Source organism: Aquarana catesbeiana, linkage group LG04, assembly GCF_042186555.1.
Source record: "Aquarana catesbeiana isolate 2022-GZ linkage group LG04, ASM4218655v1, whole genome shotgun sequence".
NCBI lineage: Eukaryota > Metazoa > Chordata > Amphibia > Anura > Ranidae > Aquarana > Aquarana catesbeiana.
The window spans coordinates 160,470,147-160,485,302 of record NC_133327.1 but is presented as its reverse complement, the minus strand read 5'-3'; the positions used below and the strand labels follow the sequence as shown (position 1 = coordinate 160,485,302).

At 35.3% G+C, this 15,156-nt stretch overlaps 1 long non-coding RNA gene across 1 annotated transcript in view; it reads right to left on the bottom strand.

The window, feature by feature from the left end:
* The window catches only part of LOC141141435 (uncharacterized), a 76,638-nt gene extending 67,542 nt beyond the window's left edge, over positions 1-9,096 (bottom strand). Inside the window, exons 1-2 of the long non-coding RNA XR_012244076.1 lie at positions 8,942-9,096; positions 3,113-3,240 (exon numbers count right to left, since the gene is read on the bottom strand). This is a non-coding gene — a long non-coding RNA (uncharacterized lncRNA). The remainder of the gene's footprint in view (positions 1-3,112; positions 3,241-8,941) is intronic.
* Positions 9,097-15,156: the final 6,060 nt, after the last annotated feature.

Sequence of the window (15,156 nt, the reverse complement as noted above, 5' to 3'; positions counted from 1 at the left end):
CTCACCCTATGGTCCATGCCAACGCACCTTATTTTGTACAGTAAACGTTTATGGGGAACTGTGTCAAATGCTTTTGCAAAATCCAGATACACCACGTCTACGGGCCTTCCTTTATCTAGATGGCAACTCACCTCCTCATAGAAGGTTAATAGATTGGTTTGGCAAGAACGATTCTTCATGAATCCATGCTGATTACTGCTAATGATATCATTCTTATTACTAAAATCTTGTATATAGTCCCTTATCATCCCCTCCAAGAGTTTACATACTATTGATGTTAGGCTAACTGGTCTGTAATTCCCAGGGATGTTTTTTGGGCCCTTTTTAAATATTGGTGCTAAACTACAGGAGCAAGTACTGGTGTAATGTGGTCTCAGCGGACACAGCATAGGTGAACTGAATCTCACCAGCCAAAGATTGTGGTCCTCTGAGTGTCACTTCCGGTATAGCGTCAAGCGTGAAAAACTGGTTGCTGTACAGCCATGTCCCGACATTTCATCATAGCAATTTACACTGTAAATGCTTATTTATATTTATTTCATTTAAAGTAGCAGCTGTTGCACATTTAGGTTACTTTTGGCGCAGTGGTGGTACTTGAACAGTGGGTGTACAGATCTTTTTTTGACCAGTTTTGTTATAGGTTAATTAGATTGTAAGCTCTTCTGAGCAGGGTCCTCTTAATCCTCTTGTATTTTATTGTATTGAAACTGTATTGTCTCCCTTTTATATTGTAAAGTACTACATAAACAGTTGGCGCTATATAAATCCTGAATAATAAAAATAGTAATAATAATCTATAGTAGACAGGAACTCTTTTTGAAATATATATAGATATATCTCTATATATCTATATATAAATATAAATATATGTATATATGTATATATAAGTATATATATATATATATATATATATGTATATACAGTATCTCACAAAAGTGAGTACACCCCTCACATTTTTTAAAATAATTTATTATATCTGTTCATATGACAACACTGAAGAAATGACACTTTGCTACAATGTTGAGGGGACAGCAAATTTACACTGTTATACAAGCTGTACACTCACTACTTTACATTGTAGCAAAGTATAATTTCTTCACTGTTGTCCCATAAAAAGATATAATAAAATATTTACACAAATATGAGGGGTGTACTCACTTTTGTGAGATACTATATATATATATATATATATATATATATATATATATATCACTGAAACTGGCCTCTAGGGTCTTAGGCACTGTATGAACTGTTGGATCCTCAGAACTTTTGTTGCTCTTAGCAAAAGATCTGGCTATTAACACTCAGCATTATGCTTCAGAAATCATCGCCTAAAGAAATTGCCATCACTAACTGCTGATCTGTTTAGACAAAATTAACATCCTGTACTTTATAAAATCTTGAATTTCTTCTACAAATATGTAATCCCATAGCATTTTTCTAGAGCCGGCTTGAAAGTCATACACAATCCTATACAGTGCCATAGGGACCTGTAACACATTGTGCTGTAGTGCATGTAAGGGCTCAATGGCACTAAAGGGTTTAGTTACCTGCCATCTGATATGATTTTACAAGCACTGTAGCCAAGGGAGCCTTTGCTATAATAATTAAGTTATCATAATAATGCATTCAGTACATTCACATGATGGGATTTATCAAGCTTCTTGCTGGATGCAGTCCTTTGAGATACATAATGAAAACATAGAATTCACTTTAAACCAAGTCCTGCTCTAAAGTTAAACAATCCCCCCACCATGCAAATAAAGTAAAAGCAACATTCATTTTTTTAAAAATGATATGTACCCTGTGTTATTACAAAGAAAACAGTATATTAGAGAGAGATGAGAGAAAGATAAAGAAAAAGTGTTATATATAAAAAAAAGAAGATCAAAGGTCTATGTGTTTACATGAAGATAAAAAAGGGGGGGGGTTTACTGAGCTTTCAACGATCTGTCCATCCAAAACAGATTTTTCAGTTCTGAGTAATTGCTGACAAGCTGGGTCAACCTTTGACCATTTTTAATGCTTGGGTTTTCCAGGGGCAAAATGTCTCTGAATATCCCCGTCTCGTCCCCAGCCACATTCATTAAAAGAGATTCTAAACATTCTTGTAAGATTCTTATTTACTGTGTATTATGAGGAATGCAACCATAGAAATGAGATTCTTTACTGCAGCAGGACATGTGGGAGTCCAAGGTGAGAGAGCTGGATAAAGGAACCACAGTGGGATGTTCTCATTTCTCACTAACGGAGTTCCCAGAAATTAATTAAAGTTGGTCGCTGATACAAAGTAATACAACTTATTTGCAATCTTTATGATCGCTGATGTCTGAAATTACAGGATCTGATGTCTGAAATTCCAGGCATGCGATCCACCAACAATGCAGGCCTCACTCCATTTCTTTTCCACTGCCAGCTGTTTCAAGCAGAACCAAAAAAGGACCCCAAATTCCTAATTATAATGGAAAAATCAAGGGAATAACTGAAACCCCTATATTCTACTTGAATTGACTTCATTTGCAATAGCTGTGATGATGGCATACAGTAAAGCCTTGTACACACGATCATATTGTTGGCAGGGGATTGCCTGTTGACAGACTGTTGTCCTAAAATCTGACCGTTAGTACGTTCCTTATGACAATTGTTGTCCAACTTTCAGACAACAAATGTTGGATGGCAGGCTAATAAATTTTTGGTGGACAACGGTCTGTTGTCTGATTTTCATATTGTCAGTACACAAGTCCGTCATACAAAAGTCGAAAAGTACAAACACGCATGCTCAGAATTAATGCTCACCAAACACGAAATTAGCAGAAGGGGCCCAAAGGGTGGTGCTCAAGAGCTGGAATTCCTCATAGTACGTCACTACATTCCTGTTTGTTGGCTGACAATTGTGTACTTTTAGTATGCAAGACAAGTTCCTGGCACACTCCCTTTGGACAAAAATCAGACGCTCGGTTGGCCAACAAATGGATCATATGTACGAGGCTTTAGACCATGTAGATGGCTGGTATTTCTCTCCTCTGAAACCTCTGGGATAAGTAAAATCATGACCCATAGTCTGACACAGCAATAAACATCCCGTGCTAAATACTTAAAGATGAATACTAACCAAAACTGAAAATGAAGCCTTGAGATGCATACAGGGAGCATAGGCCTCCTGGTCTGTACTGTAGTTTGTCATGTAGTCTATAGTTCACAAGACCGTCCATCTCCTTTTTTGTTGGTAATCTGGTAATCCTGGAACACACATGATGATGATGAAGATGGAAAAACCTCCTTATGGCCCCTCTGATGTAAAAAAGGGTAAACTGAGTGAAATTCCTAACTTTGAACACAGCTACATTGTTTAGTGGATTCCACTAGTAGGTCACAGGTTGCCTTCACTTGTTACCTGCACTTGGTATTTAATGTCTGATGGAACTATCTCTGTGGGGCCCATTTAAAAAATCTGAATAATGGCTTTAATGTGGCCATACTGCTTTTTACAAAAGAGGTACATTTATAAAGCACATTGATGTGCTTTATGAATGTGTTTAGCACTCCGTTGACTTCAGAACTTCAGTGGAGTGCTATAAACATAAATGGAGGGGGAATAAAATCTGGGATGATTCACCTGACCTGCAATCTCCATTATAAATGTACCCCTAAGTATTACCTAAAAAGTTGAACTGGGTTGCAGCATATTATTTATTCTATATTATAGGTATTATACTGTATACATATTATTATATAGTATAGAGGTCATGGGTCTATATAAAGGTAACAACCCACATCATGTAACATCGTTTTGTTTGCGGAACAAATTTTTTTTTTTTTCTTTTAGTACATGAGAATGAAAACAGGTTTCATTAATAAAACAATGGCAATACATTGCATTCAGAGTAAAGTATAACATAAAAATCATAATAATAAAATAGAGGTGTACAACATTCAGTATAACTAGATTCCACCATCAGCTTCATATGATAATGTCACTATTACCAAATCATTTTAAGACCATATCATAGGTAAATAAAAAACAGTTATTCGTAGCATACCAATTTTCCAAAATGCACAGACTAAGCCCATGGTGATAAAATCATGGTGACATTTTTCAAACCCTAAACTGACACATTGCAAAAATGTTGACAGTTTGAGTTATCATGCTACCATTCATGGAATCTGATGTTACCTGCAAGGTCATAACCTGTCAAATCAAATGCCTGATACACTATTAGATGGTGTTTAAATACAAGACAAAAACATTTGCTTCCATTTTTGTAGTGCCTGAAACCCAGTTACTAGCTTCAATGGATGAGTAAAGAAAGCCCTCCCAGTAAAAGGCAGCAGCCACCTAGTGGCAGAAATCAGGAAATGTTTTGTCATTAACAATACTATGGTATGTAGTTCATGCAGTGATTAGTTTATTGGTTTAGTCGGCCCTTAAGGTGTCATTTTTGGATTGTGTGTAAATAGCTTTTCCATTGCTTACCGTACAGTTCCTAATCTATTTATCTATGTGTCTTTGAGCTATGTTTACTGTAAGGTAAAATGTAATTAATTCTGTTCAAATCATTGTTTTATTTTTATTACTTAATATAGACGTGAAACAGCTTATTATCTCTTTGCTGCTTTGTAAACTGTTAGCCAAGACAGGACAGGAAAAAAAAAACAAAGCAAATATATTGTAATGTTAACAAATAAAAAGTGGAGATACACTCATTTTAATTATATATGCTAAACAGGAGCATTTACTAAAATATATGTTTTTAATTCAAATGCTTTTTACACATATTTGTAAAAAATGTCGAAAGTTAGTATATCTGCTTATATACTTTGGAGGTGCACTAGCAGAAGTATTATTATTATTAACATTATTTCCCATAGATGCATAGTACTCGGAAACCTAGTAATACTATTTTATGATAATGATGCTATTATATCATAACATATATATATATATCTATATATATATATAGATATATATATATATATATATATATATCTATATATATATATATATATATATATATATATCTATATATATATATATATATATTATAATATTATTATACATTATACATATATTTAAGTATATATGTGTGTGTGTGTGTTGACTGAAAAAAAAATTACGTGGTCATTATATTGTACAGACATAATGAAGCTGCTTGCTATGTGAGTGGTTTACATATGGTCAAGGCTCACAGTTGATGTACAAATCGCATGTGTCCTGTTTCAGTTTAACCTAACCTATATACAGCTCTAATGCAAAACAGTGCTGTCAACACACATTTGCTAGGGGTTGATGCCCTATTGTGCTTCTTAGGAAAGTGCATCTGAACTACAAGCATAAAAAAAAAGAAATGTCTGTTTTTTCTTTTATTTTATTTTTTTGTAGAGATCCTGTTGATATCCCTCATGTTCTGATGTTGGCCACAGATTTCAAGCCACACCACACATTTGCCTCATATCAGCATGGTGAACTGGAATCTTCTAAATTAATATCACTGTATCAGGCGCCCTCTCAGTAGGCTCCTTGCACTACATGAGATAGATTTCATCTTGCTACTAAATAGATCATAAGATGTTTAGACTGTGCCTTTTTTTTCTCTGTCAGTTGTGCAATACTTCTAGCGATGAGCCAAGTACTGTGGTGATGCAGTAAATCATTCTCTCTATTAATCATTAGGATGGTCTCTCTGAATTTTTTTTTTTTTTATCAGGGGGTAAGATCAAAAGAAAAACAATATTTTTTTATTATTATTATTATTACTATTGTTATTGATAATAATAATTGGTAGTAGTAGTGGCATCATTCTCATTAATATAATTTTTATTGTAGTAGTTTGTTGTAATAATAATAATAATAATAATAATAATAATAATAATTATTATTATTATTATTATTATTATTATTATTATTATTAATTTTAATAAACGTATTTTTTCATTTATTTTAGTTTTTATGTTTAAATAATTTGTATCCTTTTTCCCGCAAAATAAATGCATTCTATGATGCTGTATATGAAAGAAAAGGTCTGTTAAAGGTTTTACTATTTCTAAGCTGCCAGCTGCACCTGACCAGCAGATCCAGGATTTCAGGAGTCCTGATGACGTCATTCTTTGTTGGAAAGGGCTTCAGATGTTTAATGGGATTATAGATTGGTGCGTACACAGTCATTTTTATATAAGAAAATAAATATCAGAATTCCTACAAATAATATAAAAATCACACGTATGTCCAATACAACCACCATCATTTCGGGATGGTTGTAAACTTTGCAGCTTGGTTTTCTCCCTACATTACTATGGCCGTTTACAAGGTGTCAGGCTATTGCTAAGGAATAAGTATCCTCTGTAGAAACAGTTATTTGCAGAGTATTTGCCTTTTCATCACTCACAACCGAACCTGTATGGCAGTGCTGACACCTGCGGCGTTCATGTGTCCACTATGCAAAAAGCATCCTATAGACATTATGGTGGGACTTCATTGCAGCCAATGTACAGCCCTCCTGTAGGGTTCTTGAGATCCCTCTATACCTACTGTAGCAATCAAGGCATCAACTGTATACAACAAGGCAAATATATAAGACAAGGGGGTCTGATGAGTTTATATGACACCTCTTTGCGATAGAAATGTCAGCATCAAACTCATGCGAATTATGAATTGTCTCCCTGTATAAAAGTTTAATAGGTGAGAGAACAAGGCAATCATCATACCAAATAATAAGGCGATAATTAGCATTCAGTTTAACATGATAGATAGATAGATAGATAGATAGATAGATAGATAGATAGATAGATAGATAGATAGATAGATAGATAGATAGATAGATAGATAGATAGATAGATAGATAGATAGATAGATAGATAGATAGACAGCAGACTACGAGTTTCCAGGGTCTCAGGTTATTTGGAGACTTGTAGTTCCACTTGTAGTAAAGCACTGAGATCCTAACCCTGCTTTGATGCCTAGTAAGATCTACATATATAACACTGACAGACCTGAATGTCAAGGACAGGGTTGGCTAAAGGCTTCCTGTACTGACCATGCAGGATGCTTGATTGATCGTTAATTAGAAAAGAGGGTCAGGCCTTTGGCCCTATATGACCAGACCCCCCCCCCCCTAATTATTTTACAAATCTATCAATCAATGTAACATAAAATGTAATTCTACAAATGTGTGTATATGCTTTTGTCCATGACATGATCAGCATGTCCTGCATTAGTGTTGCACTCTGCTAATGTTATGTTTGCAGTGACCGTGCCCTCTCATAAAAGAACAGTGCACATGTGCTTGACATTTTAGCCCTTGTCTCCCCCCACCCCACCAGCAAATACACCGACACTGCTTCTGTGCACTTACCAGCAGTCACTTAAGCCTCATTACTTACCCCTACCACAGTCTGCCTGCTTGAGAGAAAATAGACACAGGTACATATAGCTCAATGAATAAGGTACAAGTACAGCATAGGCAATGGGTGATGGAAAGCAGAAGATGGCTGAATATAGAGAGATCTATTAAAGATTTTTTTTGCCCTAGCCTACAGATATATTATATATACATAAACACTGTGTGCACTAGTGTGTGTGTATAAATATATATATATAGAGAGAGAGAGAGAGAGAGAGAGAGAGATTTGTATTATTATTATTTAATATATAAATTTATATAAAAACATTGTATACATTTTTTTAATTACTATTATTATTATATATATATATTGTGTATATATATATATATATATATATATATATATATATATATATATATTATGTGTATATTTGTGTATATTTCTATATATAGATATATACACATTATTACTATTATTTTTATTAATAATATATATATATATATATATATATATATATATATATATATATATATATATATATATATATATATATATATATTATGAGTGCATTGTATAGCAGTCTTCATACATCCATACACTCCCACTTATCTACAAAATATAAGTAAATGCATTATAGTATTATAAAGTATATGTATACGTTTACATATGCACACATTTCTTATAAGTGCACACGGTTTACAAACACAATACAGTTATATCACAAAGATTCTTAAAAAAAAAAAAGACATGAACATAAAAACTAAAAATAAAAGTAATTTTTTTCATTGAGCTGGTCTTGTGGAACCAGCAGCATAGTGCAAGCTGCAATAAGTTGGCGGCAGTTAAGAGGTTAAAATTGGGAAAGGGGGGGATGCGTGTAATAATCTGATAATTAAGATCTTCGCTTTTGTAAAGGGGTCAGTAGGTGAATAAATATTTATTCGGCTCTTATTTTTTAGCAACTGCTTCGGCACTGACGCCTGCAGTACTGGGGATCCCAGTGCAAAAAGCTCCCTGATCGGTCCTGGAAGATTTGGCTATGGGTTTTTCCCTGCCAAATTCCTGCAATCAAATGTCACTCAAAGCCCCCTTTCCCCCCATACAAAGTGTATCTTGTTACAAGATAATTAAATCTGCACTTTGCACATTAAACACTCACTCTCGGCGTGACTTTCCGTGTTTCCAAAATAAATAAAATCATCTATATAAACACAATATAAAAATCGAGGGTGAGCGGATGTGTGGCAGAAGGGGAGTAAGTTGTGGGTGACCACAGGCAGCATGCATTGAGATCAGGGGGTCACCGGGGTTACTACAACCCCAGCCTGTACACGACAATCCACCCCTCCTATGGCTGATTAAAGTGTAGATTTCAAGAAAAACTACTTTGACTGTAGGATCCAGCTTGGACCTATGCTGTGAAACATACATACATTGATAGCCTGCCTTAATAGTACAAGGGAATTCTGACCGCATGTAGATATGGCAGGCAGGTTGATGATGAGGATTTTAGAGATGATTGTTGGGCTTTGTGCAGAATGACTACAGAATGGCTCAGATCAGCCAGCATCAGAGACCTGTAGCTGTTGCCTGTATCACTTACCAAGCCCAGAGGAAGGACATCACAGAGCAAGAGGAGAAGCAGAATGTGCATGAGAGCTGGAAGTCTGCAAGTTGGAGCTGGGTTAGAGGAGAACTTCTAGGGAGGGAGAGAGGGACTGTTCCCTTCTTCACTCTCTTTAGTGTGTGTGTGTGTGTGTGTGTACAGATCACCAGTGCAGACAGCAGGCAGTGTGCAGGCTCCACTCACCAGCCCTGGACTGGAGGACAGCTGCTGCAGGACAAAGCCTCCCCAACTCTGCAGACACTTTCTTCTGTTTGTACATTTCATAGGCTTATGTGACTTTTTTGTACTTATTCTTTTGTATGATGTTTAAATACTTGCTAACTAATTAGACCAGCATCAAATAAGAAATGCCTATGTGAATGTGAAGATTTAGAAAATAATAATAATTTTTATGCAGATTATATTTCTACTTGTTTCATATTTTTATTTCTAGTATTTTTTTCCATGTTTCGATTTGAAGCCTGTGGTTTGTATTAGTCCACTACAAACTCAAGAATATAAATAGCATTATTTAAACCAGACCCTTCTAGAGTCATGGGGGCATATGTATTGTGTAGATAAAGGAAAGTGGTGATTTTTTAATTATTATTATTATTGCCTTTAAATACCGAGACTGATTCAGGAGACATATAGGTATCACCTAAAAAAAAAGAAAAAAAAAGAAAAGAAAAAAAAATGGGGGGGGGGGGGGGCATTTTGCTGTCCCTAAGAAAAGAAACACGTATAGAGGAGTACGTGAGTATAATAATCATGTGATGAGGAGAAGTAGAGGAGATGTATGCATAGTGTGTCCATTTCAATAAATGTATCATTTTACTGCTTCCAATACAGGGATGAGGAGACATATATGCTCTGTGTAAGTTCACATAAAGGGGAGATCAATTTGCTGTCTCTGAATAGTGAGACTAAGACGAATATGAGAATTATGTATAGGCAAAAATAAAGAGGGGGGGTCATTTTTCTGCCTCCAAATACAGAAATGAGGAGCCATATGTCCACTTTACACGTGAAAAGAAATCAATCGTTTTTTTCCATCTAAATACTGAGATAAGATGTATACGTGACATATACTGAATGTGCTCTGTGTAAGTTAATAAAAGGGACGACCATTTTGCTCTCTCATACAGAGATAAAATGTATAAGGGACAAATATGTATTGTGTATTTATAAAAGGGATGATCATATTGATCCCTCATACAGAGATAAAATGCATACGGGACATATATGTATTGTGTAATTTATAAAAGGGATGATCATATTGATCCCTCATACAGAGATAAAATGCATAAGGGACATATATGTATTGTGTAATTTATAAAAGGGATGATCATATTGATCCCTCATACAGAGATAAAATGCATACAGGACATGTATGTATTGCGTAATTTATAAAAGGGATGATCATATTGATCCCTCATACAGAGATAAAATGCATAAGGGACATATATGTATTGTGTAATTTATAAAAGGGATGATAATATTGATCCCTCATACAGAGATAAGATAAATAAGGGACATGTATGTATTGTGTAATTTATAAAAGGGATGATCATATTGATCCCTCATACAGAGATAAGATAAATAAGGGACATATATGTATTGTGTATTTATAATAGGAATGATCATACTGATCCCTCATACAGAGATAATATGTATAAGGGACATACATGTATTGAGTAGGTTAATAAGAGGGATGATAACAATATTGTTCCGTCATACAGAGATGTATATTGTGTAAATTAATAAAATGGATGATCACATTGCTCCCTCTCAATACAGAGATAATATGTATAAGGGGCTTATATGTATTGTGTAATTAATAAAGGGGATGATCATATTGATCCTCCCTGTAAATACAGTGATAATATGTATAAATGACTTATACTGTATGTATTGTGTAACTAATAAAGGAGGAGAGAAGATGTATAAGAGACACATGTGCTGTGTAAATTAAGCAAAAGGATAATTATCTTTTTCTTATAAATACAGAGATAAGAAGATAAGAAAAGACATATGTATTGTGTAAATAATAAAGGGGGTGCTAATACTGCTCCCTCTAAATGAAGAGAGATGTATAAGAGACATATATGTACTGTGTAAGTTAAGCAAATGTATGATCATTTTGCTCTCTCCATACTGAGATAAGAATATACATATATGTATGTATTGTGTAGGTAAAAAAGGGGACGATGATTTTGCTACCCCATGGAGATGTATAAAGAAAGGCACGTGTAAGTTAATAAAATGAATGATCAGTTTGCTTTCTCTAAATACAGAGATAAATTATGTATATAACAGACATAAATAATGTGTAGGTAAAAAAGGGGATGAAAATTTGGCTCCCTCTTATGGAGATGTATAAAGACATATATATGTATTGGGTAAGTCAATAAAATTTTCATTTTGCTTTCTCTAAATACAAGATGTATATAAGAGACATATACGTATTGTGTAGGTAAAAAAGGGGAATGATCATTTTGCTGCCTCTGAGTCCATGTATACAAAATGCTCCCACCAGTGTGAGAAATCAGCGCTGTGTATCCCCATTGTAACCCTCACGGTGGGTCATATTTAGCATAAAAAATAAATCAGTAGGGCTGCAGTCTTTTCTACAGGCTGCCATTATTGGTCGTGGGAACAAAGTTTGCGGGGTGATCTGTGTGTGGCTGTATAGCCAGGATCCACGACATGGCTTAGGATTGTCCTTATAACAAGTCACACAGCTCCGTCTTCTCCTCCTGTCATGGAAGATTTCTTCATTGTGTACACTGCTGTTTACTCATAAGATGACAGGGGAATGCTCAGGACACATAGAATCAAAGTCATCAAAGTAAAAAAAAAGAGAGAGAGAGAAATCGATTTGCAGCAACGGGCACACATCTCACGTATTAAAAATTACATCGAAGCTGAAAGTAAAACACAAACAATAATAATAATAGTGTTATTGTTGTTGTTATTAATATTATTATTATTGGTGTTGTTGTTGCTGCTGCTGTTGTTGTTTTCTGTTTTTGCTGTTAGTGCCACTAATATGGATGGTGCTGTTATAATTTCACATTGGACAGATTGATGAGCCATAAAAATGAATGAATTGTTACACTAGTCCTTCTCCGTGCACACTGGCTTAAAAAATGTTGTTTCTACAAGAGTTTTGTGTTCTGCCTGTAGAAGCAGCTCAATGTTATCCTATGTGTCCACATTAGGACGTTAAGAGGCATATTTTGATTTTAACGTTTAGAGGCAGGGAAAAAAAAACCTTCTGGTTCGTGTTTCTGATTGGAGCATGGAGGCAGAAAAAACGTAGAACTCTCCTAAATGCGTCTAAACTTTGTACAAAAATTCTCTATATGAGCGTGTTTTACTCCCAAGAGAACAGACGTTTTTTAAGAACAGTGTGCATGGAGCCAGGGGCCATTGTAAAATGCTTGTAAAGGCGGTTATGTGTCCAATAGGCATCTGTATATGTTTCCTCTGCTAATCCTACGCTGATTTGTTTTTTAGATTGCAAATAAAAAATAGCTTTATTACAACATGTATAATTCATCAATCACACATACAATAATCCTAAACTAGAATGATATATATTGTGTTAAGTATTTATCTGTCCTTACACACACATACACAGACACATCTCAGCACAGGTCTATTACTGAAAGGCACAAGTCATTTAGGCTATTAAGTATTATGTTGAAATGGCATAAAGTGTCAGACAACTATTTCATCTGAGCTGAAATCCATCCAGACTCCACAGCACCGAATTTCGCCTTGGGATGGCCATACAATGTTTCTTGGGCAGAGCTTGGTAGACACAGACTGAAGATGATGGGGATGATCATACATATTCATAAACACGTGGAGTTATGGTAGCAGATGTCTTCACAGGCGCATGCGCAGGATAAGTTGGCTCTGAGATCCCACTGAGTGCAGTCCTCATTCAGGCAGTGTAGGGGTGAGATGTTGGTGATACGTCTAATAATTGTGCTTATAGATATCTAAATATGAGACCTGTAAGTTTAGTCATAGACCCCTATATAAAAATCCTGCACACAAGCACGGTAGCCCTACCCTACCAATATAGGCCTAGCCTATAGTAAGCCACATCAGTCCAGTTCTAAAGTAGTTTTCCCTGGAAAAATTATTTATGTATTAGTAACCCATATATACTCCTCTATATATTTTTCTAAATCAGGGAACGATCTTATAATAGGCTGTCGTGTCCTTAAAATATAAATATAAATATGCGAGGATACAACTAAGCGGATATCCAATCCAAAACTTCCTTCGTGTATGCAGAAAACAATTCATCGTTAAACAAATGTCAGGACACACTTATATCATAGCATCAAGTCCTAGATCAGCTATTTTTCTATACTCATCAGATCGATAGATAGATAGATAGATAGATAGATAGATAGATAGATAGATAGATAGATAGATAGATAGATAGATAGATAGATAGATAGATAGATAGAATAAGGCTAAATAATAAATAGATACATACATGCATAGATAAAGAAATACAATACAATGAACAGATAGATAGATAGATAGATAGATAGATAGATAGATAGATAGATAGATAGATAGATAGATAGATAGATAGATAGATAGATAGACCTGCTTCATTTTCTACAGTTTCATAAACCACAGAATAAAACAGTCATTTTACCTACTGAAAAGAACATTACTATAACAAAATACTAAAAAAGGAAAAATATATTAAGCAGGAGCAACAGTACACTACGGCCACTGAAGCAAGCCATTTGTAGCACAATCTTCGCTTCCTGCTAAATAGAGTTGAACAACATATTTCACTGATAACATTCATGTATTTCAAAACCTAATAGCCCATGAAGTAAAGTATGAAATATACATCTCAAGAAGCAGACATTAAAGGTAGGCACAAAGTAATAGACTACATTTAAGTTAAAAAGGCCATTTCCTCTAACCTCCATCATTAATATCGGTCTGGGAGATACAGTATATGCCAGACAGCATAAAATGGTAATGTTTCTAGCTAATTAGATCACAGGATGACTGATAATTCACGTCCAGCATGCAAGAGACAGTCTTGGGGTGGCAATGAACCGGATAAGTGCCAAAAAGGGCGATTGCACTCGTTGTTTTCTATCTATTACATATCTCAATTATCTACATATTCATTATATACCTGTCTATTTATTTAATTATCTATCTATCTAAAGATCTATATATTCTCTCTTTTACGTGTCTTTCCCTTTTTATAATCTATCTATCGCTGTATATCATCTCTCTATTATCTTTCTATCTGTTGTTTATTTAAGTAAGTATCTATCTATCTATCTATCTATCTATCTATCTATCTATCTATCTATCTATCTATCTATCTATCTATCTATCTATCTATCTATTCATTCTTTCTCCACTCTTTTTCCCTCCTCTTCCTTTATCTGTTTTTTCCCCTTTTTTTCTGTCGGCCTTTCTGTCTATCCATCGAATATAGATCTAAACTTTTTTTTATCACCTACCAATAACCAGTCAAATATCTACTGTATTATCTCCCCCTCCCCCCCCAGCTGTTTCTCTCCCACTACCCTCTCTTTCTCCCCCCTCCACAGCTCCCCCTCCCCTCTTTCTCTCCCCCCCCCCCCCCCCACCAGCTCTTTCTCTCCCACCCCCTCTCTTTCTCCCCCCCACAGCTCCCCCCCCCAGCTCTTTCTCTCTCCCCCTATAGCTCTTTCTCCCCCTCCCCCTCTTTCTCCCTCTCCCTCCTCTTTCTCTCTCTCCCCCCTCTCATTCCCTCCCCTCTCTCTTTCCTTTCTAGTAGCCTATCTTTGTGTCCAGGTAACGGAATAATTACTCCTGTTATCTATAATATTCTTTTTATACTCTCTCGATGTTGGCAAACACGTGCCCACCTAACAAACACCATTTTACAACCTCAGACAATATATAATACAGCAATAGCACAACTCACAATAAGCATTATTACTGGCCCTCTACTTCTCAATTCCTCATCAAAGTCTAGTCCTTCACAAAGACACTGGCCTAGGTGACATTATATAAATGGATGGGACGGTCACCACATAACAATTGTGGTGTAAGCACAGCTTTGACCTGACAATATGAACTGGAAGAACTGAGTATACACTGCCATGCATTGTTCCTAAAGTCATTTCCTAAAAACAAGGTGGCGCTGTTCTCATCTGCAG